Genomic DNA, 13,585 nt, shown 5'->3' on the forward strand with positions numbered 1-13,585 from the left:
GTAATGCCACCATTTACGGGACTCCACATCCCACAATGCAATGTGTGAAAATTAGTGGTGGAACTCGCCTAAAAAAAAATAAAATCTAATAAATACAGACTTTGTAATTAATTAATCTTGATTAATCACATAACAATATTTGCCTCGAGAACCAACGTTTTTCCAATTTAAATGGATTTTAAATTACATTTATGCTTTTCTGGATATATTGTAAACTTTATAAGACAAATTTGTTTTTGTGTACTACTACAGAACATTCCAGAGAAGTGGAAACTGAACATTGCAAAACATATGGCTTGAAATAAACAGAAATTAGAAAGTTCCACGCTGTTTAGCATGCAAACAAAAAAGGATTAACTGTGTAATTTTTTTTTGTGTGTGCGTCATTTAATGTGTTATATCAACAAATGGAATGTTTGCGGTGAAGATGAATATTCTTTTTTGGGGTAATTTTGACCTTTTTCCTCTCTCTCTGGATTGAATGATGTTTGGTTCATTGATTAAAAAAAATTATTGTGGATTGCAGCTTTAAAATACATTTTATTTAATCCATGTCTTTCTGTTATGTTGTTTGGAAGCAAACAATAAACTATATATATATATTTTACCGGTATCATATTGTATAAATGACCCCCTTGAAAATGAAATGGAATTTGGACCCCGTCTATAGAATATAGACAATCTCCCGGTCCATTTTTCACTGCAGAACAAGGATCATGGATCATGGGTCCGTAGTCCCCGAAGTTTGAATCTGTTGTTTTTTGCACCTTTTATATGGGGGGTCTATAAAATGGGCCCCAACTCTATAAATACACATCAAATACAAAGTACAGTTTCTATGTCACAGGAAATTAGCTAGATAATGCAATACACCATTTATATGGGGGTCTATATCCTATGCCAGGGGTGTCAAACACATTTTAGTTCAAGGGCCAAATATTAACCTTTTCGATCACTAGTGGGCCGCAGGTATAGGTATGAAAATGAACAATTAAATTAATAATGTGCCTAAGTTTGCACTTCCAGTTTTAAATATGGAAGGCACCAACAATATCTAAGAATAAGTGACAGATGCTTAAATGTCTTTTGATTTTTTTGACCAATTTTTGTCTAATTTGGGGAGATTTTGTGGAATCATTTGAGAAAAATTGCAGGATTTTGGAAAAATTAAGAGTTCTTTCAACAACAATTAACAACTGAATTATTTGGTAATTTACACATTGATTCATGTTTTCTCCATCATTTTCACTTTCTCCTGCAGTCCGAATCGGATGCTGTGAAGGGCCGGATTTATCCCCCAGGCCTTGAGTTTGACACGTGTAAAATGTATTTGAAATTAAATTAATGAACTTTTTAGCAGGAAATTGATCATTCCAAATATTTCTATTAACAATAAAGTGTGGAGACAAAATTCCCAAATAAAATATCCCAAAACTGCACATGACATTTTCACCATATACTAAGATCAATGTGCTTACTGTTCAAACATAACACACAAATCCTGGGCCATTTTTTCGAACATGCATGAGCACTTTGAACCAGTTGTTATTATATACAAGCTATGTCTTTTTTTCTTTTTTTTTTTTTTTGATCACTACCTGTTGTATTTTATTTTCATTGTTCATATTTAGTTGTTTTGTTAAAATTCTATGGGGGTCCATTCACAATCTTACACTGGGACTCTAAGAATATGAAGAATAGTATAGGAAAACCTGAGAAAAGAATCTTAAAAATATTATAATTAACAATGTTAATAATTATATATCTATTTTAAAAAAATTGATGAGTCAACTATGTGAAAACTGTAATTAATCTTGCCTTTCTGCATACCAAGTAACTGTAAATGGCCATAAATTTAACCCCTGCAATCAGCCACAATCCAAGGCTCTCTTTCTTTCCCTAAGAGCAGCTTCGAGCTCTGAAGGCCACGGTTGTCAGTCATTTACCCACATATGTGCATTCTTTAAATTCAATCAATGTCAAGTGAAGGGCTCAGTTCAAAATGGCTGTAATTTGTCAAGTATTAATAATTTAGTCGCAAGAGAACAAACACTCGAAGTGGAATGCACGGAGAAACACATCACCTTTGGTTCTGCAGTGTGTGGAGTGGCTCTTACAGAATGGTGAACACTCACACCTGCCTTCATGTTCTGATTTCAAGAGTCCCTGTATTTCATTGCGCCGTGATTACAGAGTCAGAAATAGCAGACTGTGCAGCAGCTGCAGAGGGCACAGGTCAGACGCCCACTCAAAAAATGAACATGATTGCGTCTTTCCAGGCGTGATCAGGGTTAAGTTTGTCATGTTCTGGTTTTTGAACATTCTGCTGAGCACTGTGATGCATCACTCGCTCCTGTAACAAGCCCCTGTGACACACACACCCACATCGGCAATGTTTTTGCGTGGCCTTGAAAAGAGCAAAAGAATCATAGGTAAAGTTTGGGTTGAAAAACTGACTCTGGACCAACCGCATAGAGCTTTAGTACTCCTCTTCTCCTCTTTTATATTAACCAGTTGTATTGAATGAATTTTCATATTTAGAATGCAAGAATTCAAAATTACACACACATGGGAAGATACACTGAGTTTATGATACCATATGGTAGACAATAATAGGCTCACAATACAATATGATATATTTGGAATGGAAATTGCCGTTGAAAAAATATCCATGCTTTAAATTGACTTCCATTCTTAAAGCTGCAGTTTGTACAATTCTCTCTCCACTCCATATTGAAACCAAAACCGAAACTCAACCTCCCTTACCGGTGTCTTTGTGAACGCTCTTGGTGACTTTTTACTCAACAGATATAGTGACAAATGTATGGACGTTATCTTGTGTTAGTGGACATTTTTCTGGTGTTTTAGAGACTCTCACAAGAATGCACGTATTACTCCATAGTTACTGTCCCGAGCAGCAGCTGCTCCCGTCAGCTCGTCCCCACCACAAGTACACACAGAGGAGGCTGTGATCCCAGCCACTCATTCAGACTGCAAAATTAATTCACCTTGAAAAAACTTCTCTTAGGTTTACTGGCAATTTATCCTGTCTGTTCCCGCTCTCCCTCTGAAGCACGTGTGTGTGTGCGGCGGACCCTCCACAGTCATGGAGGTCCGTGAGAACGCAAAGCGAAAGCGATCTGTTCCTCCTCACTGTCAGTCAGAACACTTTGATTACAATATGCTCAAAGATGATTATGGATTTTTGATCAAATGATGCCAAAAAAAACCTTACAAACTGCAGCTTTAATCAAGGCACAAACATAAGGATTTTCTATATCGAATGTTTGTATCTGTTACAGACCCAAACATAAAGATAGAATATCAAAAACCTTTAAGTCAGAAAGTTTGCCTGGTCAATCGTGATCAAATGATTCCTTTCAAGCAACTCGGAGTTCAAGATTTTCCCACCTTCTACTTGAAATATATACTTTGAACGCCACCTACTCTTTAAGTCTAGGAAATAACATGATATTTGAGATATTTAGATTTTGCTGCCGTTGAACTCGGTTGATTTTGGAGATCGGATTTTTCAACTCGGTAATGTCGAGTTCCGAGTTGCCATGAATGCAGCATGACGTGTTTCTCAGTCAGCTTCTTGATTGGTTACATTCCGTTCCACAGTACAAATCAGAGGGTCATATGTCGGGAGTCGTCAACTTTCTCCACACACAAAGAAAACAGAGCTCCTACTTGGTAAAGTCAGAAAATAATCTTATATAGTGGTCTGCCATGTTTCTGATATTTCGACGTGCTGCCGCTTAACTAGGTTGAACTTTGGAATCATAATTTTAAACTCGGAAATGCCAAGTTCCGAGTTGCGAAATGACACGCAGTATTATGTGTTTCTCAGTCAGCTCGTTTCTTGATTGGTTACCACCACATTACAAATCACAGGGTCATGAGTCTGGAGTAGTTGACTTTCCTCACACAAAGTGTTTTGGCCATAAATTGTCAGTCCCTCCCGTCTCAGAGCCTACTCTCAGGAAACGTTCAATCTTAAAACACCTCAGACCACTGGATAAACTCATAGGATTTTTTTTTAACTCTGATTATGACCTTTTCAACTCAATAGGAATATAAAAAAATAAAAATCAACCATAACAATCCAATGTGTGCAGTTGATTGTGTGGATTCCACTCATACTCTTGACAACACGTCTTGTGACATTTGTTTTTGTCATATGGAGGTGTTGCACCAGTGACTGTAAAGTAAAAGGATACATTGGCCACTTTAGTAGGAAGGTGTAAGTTTAAGACTGCTAGGGAGTGCAGGCATACGGGAGCGAGCAGGGAGTCCAAGTACAGAACTGTCAAAGTGTGGGCAGAGTAATCCTGCTTTTACACATTAGAGAAGAACAAGGTGATAAAACGAGTTGTGTCTCTAAAACATATGACCCTCCAGTGCCAAGGGAATGCAGACATAGTCATTTTCACACTTTCTTTTTGAAGGTTACTGAAGATCCAGCCTATCCTTTTGAAACACCGCACCAAAGTTATCTCCCAAAGACTATAACTATGTTGTGTATTTGACCTGCTTCTGGTAGTACAATGTGATTTATTTCATTTTTCAAGCACCGCTAGCAGTCATTCATCTTCTATGCCTGCGTCTGTACAAAAAGGCTTTCCAAACTTAGTCCTGGAGGGACTTCAGGTTTGAGAAGGGAGACATTTGAAACATGAAGGATTGTATCTGAGTTTGGTCACCTCAGGATGTCCAAACTCATACTGCAGAATTCTGGACACCATTTGAGTGAGTGTATAGGGCATTTGAGGATAGTTATTCAGCCATTCAAAAGAAAACTTGTCAGTTATACATTTTATTGGTTGTAAACAATTGTCCACATTAGAGGATATTCTAACTTTCGACAAGAACATAATTCAGCTCATCAGTGATCACACTGGCTTAATTTTCACAGTAAGAGATACGAAAGAAATTGATTTTTTCTTAAATTGTGTTTTAACCCATTTTTGTCAAGGAGGTATTATTTCCATTTGTTTGTTTGTCTGTTAGCAGGATTACTTCAAAACCACCAAAAAAATTCTCATTTTTAAAAATAACCTATGTCATGGGAGATTCTGCTACATTTTTGAGGGGATTCGGCTCAATATACTGATCCTGGATCAGTTTCAAAAATTAAAAAATCTTCTCTCTCATCATAGACCTTTTTCACAACTTCCGTATCTTGTACCGGAATTACGCAATTGTTGTGGAAACCTATCGTAATTTCTGGACTATGAGCCGCTACTTTTCTCTCCCGCCTTGAACCATGCGTCTTAAACAATGACGCGGCTAAATTTTGGATTTTTCACAGCTTTATGAGCTTCATGCCATCACAAATTTGAGCTAGACCAGGTGGAAAAATGAAATTGTGAACATGAAATCGTTTTTGCTCTAACTGATCAGGCATTTTGTCATGAAGCACACTGCCTCATCAGAGCGACGACGCAAAGAAATGTTGTCAGAGAGAGAGAGAGAGAGAGAGAGAGAGAGAGAGAGAGAGAGAGAGAGAGAGAGAGAGAGAGAGAGAGACCGCTGCAGCAGCAGTGTGGATGCAGTAAAAGTCAGCCAGTATGTTCTAGAACGATAAACAACGTAAAGTTGGTTAATCACCTCATTAAGTTTGTTCAGAATTCATCGGTGCTCTGGACTCTGATGGAGACACTTTCGTATGGTGGACGGACAGACGGAGCAGAGATCAGAACAGTCTGGATACAGGCTGTTCTGATCTCTGCTCCGTCTACAGTAAAAGTCATAGTAGCATAACAGCATAAAGTTATCAAATCACCACATTGGATTTGTTCAGAAGCGATCACGTCCGTATCCTGACTCAGAGTCCGACTCGCTGTGATGGCTCCGCGGTAGTTCACGGTAAGAAGAGCGAACGAAGTGGTGTATCAGTCTGTAATTAGACTGATATGTTGACGTGGGAGGAGGTGACTTCATGTAGTAAAGGAAACTTATCAGTGGAAACACAGACGCTTCCGTGAAACCGAACTTGAGTGCAGCCCGCCTACCTGCCGTGCAGTTGTGTGGATTTGTCTTTAAATATTGCAAAATTATTGTAATGCAGCCAATAAAACGATGCGTTTTATAGCCCGGAAATTATGGTACTTCCTGTTGCAGTCAGGGCAACGGGTAAACAACAGTAGCGTACCAGGCTTTTCTTGTAATGCCCAAGGGCAGCATTATCCATCGTTCCACTCCTTCCCTGTTAACGATGAAGCTAGACAAAAATGGGTTCAGGCTATTTGGTGGGATGAAGGACATTTAGGGTTGCCACCTTTTAGAAAAGAAAATAAGGGACATCCACGGGATCGTGAACTCAATCCCCAAAAATAGAGACATTTTGACAAAGAACAGTGTTTCCCAAACGTTATTGCCCCATGTACCCCCTAACTCATGTTATACATTATTTATTTGCGTCTGCAGGCTCATCTAGACTCTTTCCTGTGTCTCGTCCAACATTAACCTTATATTTAGGCCTTTTTATTCATTTATTTTTGATTTTTTTGTTCATTTTAGAATTTGAATTTCACCTTTTGGTGTATTTTAAAGAGTGTTGGAACAATATGATTGATGATGAAAAAAAAAGTCTGTCAGCATGCAAAAAAATCTATAATGTTGCAAAATAAACTGAAATGTTTGTGTACCTCCGGTATGGTGTTCAAGTATACTTAGTAGGGATGTAACAATTCACTTAACTCCCGATACGATTAGATTCCCAATACTGGGTTCACGATACAATTCTCTCACGATTTATTTTACAAAATGGGACTGTATATAAATGACTGAAAAATATTCCTTTATTTTTTTTTGGGAAAATACTATACTATTTTTCATTGATAAACTATTCAAAACAATGCAATTTAACTAAAAATAAATCTTGAATGAAATAAATAAAGGAACAATACAATACATGAAGAAGAAGCTTATTATTTAAATTCTGGTTCTATAGTAGACAATACAAAACTGTACAATAGTTTTTTTTTTTTTTTTTTTTTAAAGTGCAAATGAAAAAGTATTTTGTGCCTTAACAATTGGACTTAAAAAAAACAAACAAAAAAAACAGTAATTTTACTGTAATTAGAGCAGATATTTGTTTGAACCAGCAGAGGGCGCTGGTAACCCAGTGGTCGGTTGGCATGCATATATCTTGCAGTGAAGAAGAGATGCTATGCTAGCAGACAGAGCTAATAGAAAAACGTGACTTTCACAGATATTTACGTAATATTACAGATATTCTTTTGGTGCTAAAGGGGTAAGGAATCATTTATGAACATGTTTAAAAGTAGAAGGCGGCCAGAAAGAAAGTAGTAGCAGATTTCGCTCGCCGCCAACACTTCTGGAAAAAGTACTGCGATGCAATTTTCACAGCATCGACGTGAACCTTGATACCTATGAATCGATTTTTAACTGCCTTACGATTAATCATTACATCCCTATTACTTAGGGCAGCGATCTGCAATCATTATTCACAAAGGAGCCATTTTGCTTCTCAATGAAGACAATATAGTATATAAAATTCTATACGTAGTTACAATTATATGAAATAATGTTATTAATAATAATTAATTATTTTTTAGTTGACGTATTTGTAGTGCTACAAAAAAAACAAAAAAAAACTTGAATTTGATAACATGCGATCATGTAGGTCAACACAAACTAACTGCTAATTTCAACATATCAACATATCAAGCCTTCATATAATCTGGCGCATGGCAGTTAATTAAATATTTCCCCACACAAATAAAATCTGTATTTTCTCCCAGAAGAGTCTTTTTGTTAGTTTAGTTATCTTACCAGGGATTTAAAACGTAAGGGTAACCACAGGTGCAAAGAAAGTTTATGATTGATGATAGTTATTGCACAATGCGATTTATTTTTAGGTTGACAAATTGTTTTATCATGAATTTATTTGGTTTATTTGGTTATTTTTTCAATGTCATTTATCATTTAACCTCTGTAAGAAATAACAATTCATTATTTTAATATTTTCTTACAGCTATAGGGAGCCATTGCAAAAGAGTCAAAGAGCCACAGGTTGCAGACCCCAATTTGGGAACCACTAGAATATACAAAAATCTCTATAAACATGTTTAACCTTGGGAGTGCAGTGGGGCAAAAAAGTATTTAGTCAGCCACCAATTGTCATGAGTGAGGCCTGTAATTTTCATCATAGGTATACCACAACTATGAGAAACAAAATGAGAAGAAGAAAAAAAATCCAGAAAATCACATTGTAAGATTTTTAATGAATTTATTTGAAAATTATGGTGGAAAATAAGTATTTGGTCAATAACAAAAGTTCATCTCAGTAAGTCTTCACAAGGTTTTCACACTGTTGCTGGTATTTTGTCCCATTCCTCCATGCATATCTCCTCTAAAGCAGTGATGTTTTGGGGCTGTCACTGGGCAACCCAGACTTTCAACTCCCTCCAAAGATTTTATATGGGGTTGAGATCTGGAGACTGGCTAGGCCACTCCAGGACCTTGAAATGCTTCTTACGAAGCCACTCCTTCATTGCACAGGCAATGTGTTTGGGATTATTATCGTGCTAAAAGACCCAGCCATGTTTCATCTTCAATGCCCTTGCTGATGGAAGGAGGTTTTCACTCAAAATCTCATGATACATGGCCTGATTCATTCTTTCCTTTACACGGATCAGTCGTCCTGGTCCCTTTGCAGAGAAACAGCCCCAAAGTATGATGTTACCACCACCATGCTTTACAGTAGGTATGATGTTCTTTCTCTCCAAACACGACGAGTTGAGTTTTTACCAAAAAGTTCTATTTTGGTTTCATCTGACCATATGACATTCGCCCAATCCTCTTCTAGATCACCCAAATGTTCTCTAGCAAACTTCAGACGGGCCCTGACATGTACTGGCTTAAGCAGGGGAACACGTCTGGCACTGCAGGATTTGAGTCCCTCACGGTGTAGTGTGCTACTGATGGTAGTCTTTGTTACTTTGGTCCCAGCTCTCTGCTGGTCATTCACTAGGTCCCCTAGTGTGGTTCTGGGATTTTTACTCACCGTTCTTGTGATAATTTTGACCCCACGGGGTGAGATCTTTTGTGGAGCCCTAGATCGAGGGAGATTATCAGTGGTCTTGTATGTCTTCCATTTTCTAATAATTGCGCCCACAGTTGATTTCTTCACACCAAGCTGCTTACCTATTGCAGGTCTACAATTTTGTTTCTGGTGTCCTTTGACAGCGCTTTGGTCTCTCCATAGTGGAGTTTGGTGTGTGACTGTTTGAGGTTGTGGACAGGTGTCTTTTATACTGATAACAAGTTCAAACAGGTGCCATTAATACAGGTAACGGGTGGAGGACAGAGAAGCCTCTTAAAGAAGAAGTTACAGGTCTGTCAGAGACAGAAATCTTGCTCGTTTGTAGGTGACCAAATGCTTATATAATATAAAATTAAACATTCATTTATCAGTATGATTTTTGTTAAAAGGCCATACATGATATGTCTATTTACTGTATATTGCCTAATACTACTGTAATAATAAATAAGTGCTTTTTCATTTGACTTTAAAACCTACACATCCTAAACATTAAATCAAATCACAGTAGTCTTTCAAATTAATCCAATCTTAAAAGCTTACAATCCAATCATGATGTGCCTACTGTATCAGCCTCAGGAAATGATGGATATATGAAGAACTTCTCAGATTGTTCATAACTACAGTGTTCTTCTCCTGAGGCTGTTTGATGTCAGACAGTCCACCGTGTGACACTGAAAACTCTCTAAAGTTGGACATGTTTAAGGTTTGAGCAGCGTCGGTATGTGTCGTCTCTTTCTCTCCAACAGTCCGTGAAAGCACCACACACACAGCCAGGTACACAGGACCCACCAAGGCACACCACACACACAGGGGGGCTGTGATCTAGGCTGCCTGTCGCTCTGAGCGGAATGATAACCATCACTGTGCATCCAAACTATAAAATTAATTCACCTTGAATAAGCTTCTCTTGGTTTGAGGACACACAGCGGTCCGTTCCTCCTCAGTGTTTGTGACTTTAAATTGTTGCTTCTCAAAATGAGCCTGCCTTTTTCCGCTTGATTGCCGTGTAACTGTTGAGTCTAACGCCGCGATGGAGACTTTTGCTGGGACGTCCGTCATTACACTTACTACCGAGGGTAACTGAAGGCACCTGACTTCAGTCGAGCAGCCAATAGTGACGCCAGAAAAAGGTCATGGAGCACACGTGTTTGTCAAAAGATACGCTCCTGGATTTATAAATGTCATTTCACAGAGCCAGGAGAAGGAGATGATATTCACTGTCCACTCAGAACACCTTGGATTACAATATGCTCAAAGATGATAATGGATTTTTGGCCAAATGATGCCAAAGAAAAAGTTACATATTGCAGCTTAAAGGAAATTAATGTTTTTCATCTTGTTTTATGTCACATCTTTATGTAGGTCAAACATTGTTTTGTGTTGTACATGTGAGTGACATACAGTGACGTGCAGTCAGGGTAGGCAAGGTAGGCAGTGCCTACCCAAGGGTGAATTGATGTTTTGATTATTTGTTTTAATTATAATATAATTATAAATTATTTTCAATAGCCTACAGTACCATAAGTTTGAAAGTGTCAGCATTTTGTGCTTTTCATAGCCCAAATGACTAAACATTGCTATTTCCTGGTACGGCAGAGATGCTGCACAGTCTTACTTTGCTGTAAGGCAAATTTACTAGTCTGAAGTTTTTTCAGGGCTTTCAATGCCTTTATATATATATATATATATATATATAGTCACACCCTCAACAGTTTGTAAAGGAGTTTTTGTAGACTTAAACAGGAGTTCCATGAATCAGTGATTGATTGCTCAACCTCGCGGACCAGAAGTGTGTCTCTGTGTAGTAAAATTGAATTGCTGCAGTGAATCTGAATTTGAGAAACAGAAATATTTTGAATTTTTGGAATGTACTAAGATGAAAAATACAATTTCAAGTTATACTTCCAAATTAAATATCAACTATTCAAAATCAGTTTCTAGTGGCACAAATCTCAGCCCGTAGAGTTATCTGAGTATAGTGCAATAGTGGCATGTTCCAAAATAAAAGGCAAATCATTTATAAAAAAATAGAAAATAAAAGAGGAGCAAGCTGAAAATAGTGAAACATTTAGATTTAAGTGGCACTATTTCTTCCATTCTCCATTTGCAGTCGACTGTGCTATGATGACCTTGGGGTAAATGATTTTTCTTCATCCAGCTCTATTTATTGAGGTTTGTTGCCAACTCTTTAAGTTTATTCATCATGTTTTTGTGTTCCTTTTGGCCACATCTTTGTATCTAATATCTGTTCTCCCTATTGCCTTGACAGAGCTGAGAATACAACAGTCTTGGAAGTCTTTCATTTTCCTTTCTGTGTTCATGGCCCAGCCACATGAGGCACTTCTCAATTAAAGGGATCCTCCACTGTTTTGACAATTCTGGCCTCAAACCTTTTAAATGTCCTTATTAGCAGAAGTCTAACAAAACACCTCATTTTGCAAATTGCATCATATTAATCGTATTGCCTTCTTAAAATGGGACTACTTTAAAGTTTTAGAGCCTGTGTTCCTCCAACTTAAAATCACGTGATTGATGATGTCACATGGCCCCACTGCCAGTAAACATCCCAATGTTTGTTTTTGGAGTGAAACATTCAGCCTGATTTTTAGGTCATTTAGCAGCTTTTTAGGTCAGAATGACAACTTGTGCCGCTTTTGGTTGCAAAGTTAAGGATGTCGATGTGAACCCTTTTTTGTTTGATGGATGACAACATAGGGCAACCTGCAACACTAACAAAGTGGATATTTCATCAAAGGAAGGAAATACGACAAGTACTATGTAGGAACATTTGCGCACATCGCGTTTTTGAACAGCTCCTGAATTAATCTCAACCCAGCAGCAGTTATCACATCCTCTGCTCTTCATACTACAGCTGGTAACTAATGTTATGACAATTTCTGTCCATAACTTTAATAAAAACTAAGTTTGTTTGCACTGCATTGTTGGTGCATTAAAAAGGAGGATGACCCTTTATAAAGAAATATTATTTTTTACAAAATTTTGGGAGACAACTTGTTGCAGCTCATTGAAAATCAAATATTCTCTTGCGTTGAGAGAAAGAAAAGGAAACAGAGTTCTCATCAAAATACCCCCATAATGTTTCAGCGAGTCCAGAATGGTGTGGTTTCCCAGGAATTGTCCCCATTGCAGGAAGAAAGCAGTTCCCCCCGAGGTCCATTTACTCCCCCCGGGAGTGTTCTTTGCTTCAGGAGTTCCTTCCGTGTTCTCTCATTCCGTGTTCATAATCATATATTTTATAGCTCCCAGGAGGAGGATGAAGAATGGGAGGGGGTGAGGACGAGGATGGGCTATCTTGCCTGTGTGTGTGTGTGTGTGTGTGTGTGTGTGTGTGACGAAGAAGAACTTACGAAATGTACAATTTGATAATATATGAGCACACAACGTTTCTGTTCACAAGTACAATGAATAATGCAGTCATTGTGCATAAACACATTAAAAACTGTACACATGAACACACGTGATGATATGATGATTAATATAATAATTGTTGTAATACTGACTAACTAACTAACTAACAAACACTGCCATTAGCCTAATTGTAAAAGGTATTACCAACTATTACCGTTAAATGAATACCTTGTCATGCATTTCATTTAGACAACCATGGCGACAGACAGAGTCTGATTGGCTCAGAGGCTGCAGTACGCGCTCCATTTCACGTGGTTTGCCTCTAGATTCTCCTTTCAAGCAGTAAGTTTGTGAACTAATCCACCTGTATCTTCTCTTTTTTTTTCACAAACGAGAATCAATAAAGAACTGAATTGTTAAGCAGAATCAAAAAGGGAATCGTAAAAATCATATAACTTCCCATTCCTAGTCCATACTATTTTAAAAACTTCCCCAGTAAATAAAACCAGAATACTTTTTACAGAAAAAAAAATAGAATTAAAATGCGTAATATTGTCTGAAAACATGTCGGTAATGGCTTAGTCCATGTCATATCGATATTTACATTTCAGGAGGTGAAGTTTAGCATTTTGTATTGAAAGATTTGGCCCCAGATTTGACATTTCTGTCCCTTTCGTATGCATTCCACCCAAACCACCCGTATCAATGCAGGATATTGTCACAAAACATGCATGCAATGGTATATTTACTGTCATATTGTCATTCTTATTTGATTATTATCACTATTAAACTTTGCTGTATTAGGGTGAAGTGCCTAATTAACATTCTAAAACATAATGTTTCTGTTTTTTTTGTTTTTGTTTTTTTCTTCTTGTTAAATGGGAGTTGTTTCTTCGCTAAATGCTTGTTTATGTGGATCTTCTTGGGTTTTTCCTTTCTTATCATGAATTTTATATTTTGACAAGTGCATTGAGATGACTGTTGTAATTTGTGCTATACAAATATAGTTGAAATTGAATTGAATTGAACTGAATTGAATTGAATTAAATAGTGCAGGAGGCCTAATTGGGGAACGGGCCACACCTGGGTGGAAACATGAGGTAACTAATCACTATCGACCCAAACACACTGGCCATGTTT

At 37.5% G+C, this 13,585-nt stretch overlaps 1 long non-coding RNA gene across 1 annotated transcript; it reads left to right on the forward strand.

Annotated features, from left to right (window-relative positions):
- The first annotated feature begins 1,146 nt into the window (after nucleotides 1-1,146).
- On the forward strand, nucleotides 1,147-8,040 carry LOC114464699 (uncharacterized). The gene is made up of 3 exons (XR_003674252.1): nucleotides 1,147-1,317; nucleotides 2,809-2,813; nucleotides 8,030-8,040. It is a non-coding gene; the product is annotated as an uncharacterized LOC114464699 (long non-coding RNA).
- The last annotated feature ends 5,545 nt before the right edge of the window (nucleotides 8,041-13,585 follow it).

Source organism: Gouania willdenowi, chromosome 6 (genome assembly GCF_900634775.1).
Source record: "Gouania willdenowi chromosome 6, fGouWil2.1, whole genome shotgun sequence".
Lineage (NCBI taxonomy): Eukaryota > Metazoa > Chordata > Actinopteri > Blenniiformes > Gobiesocidae > Gouania > Gouania willdenowi.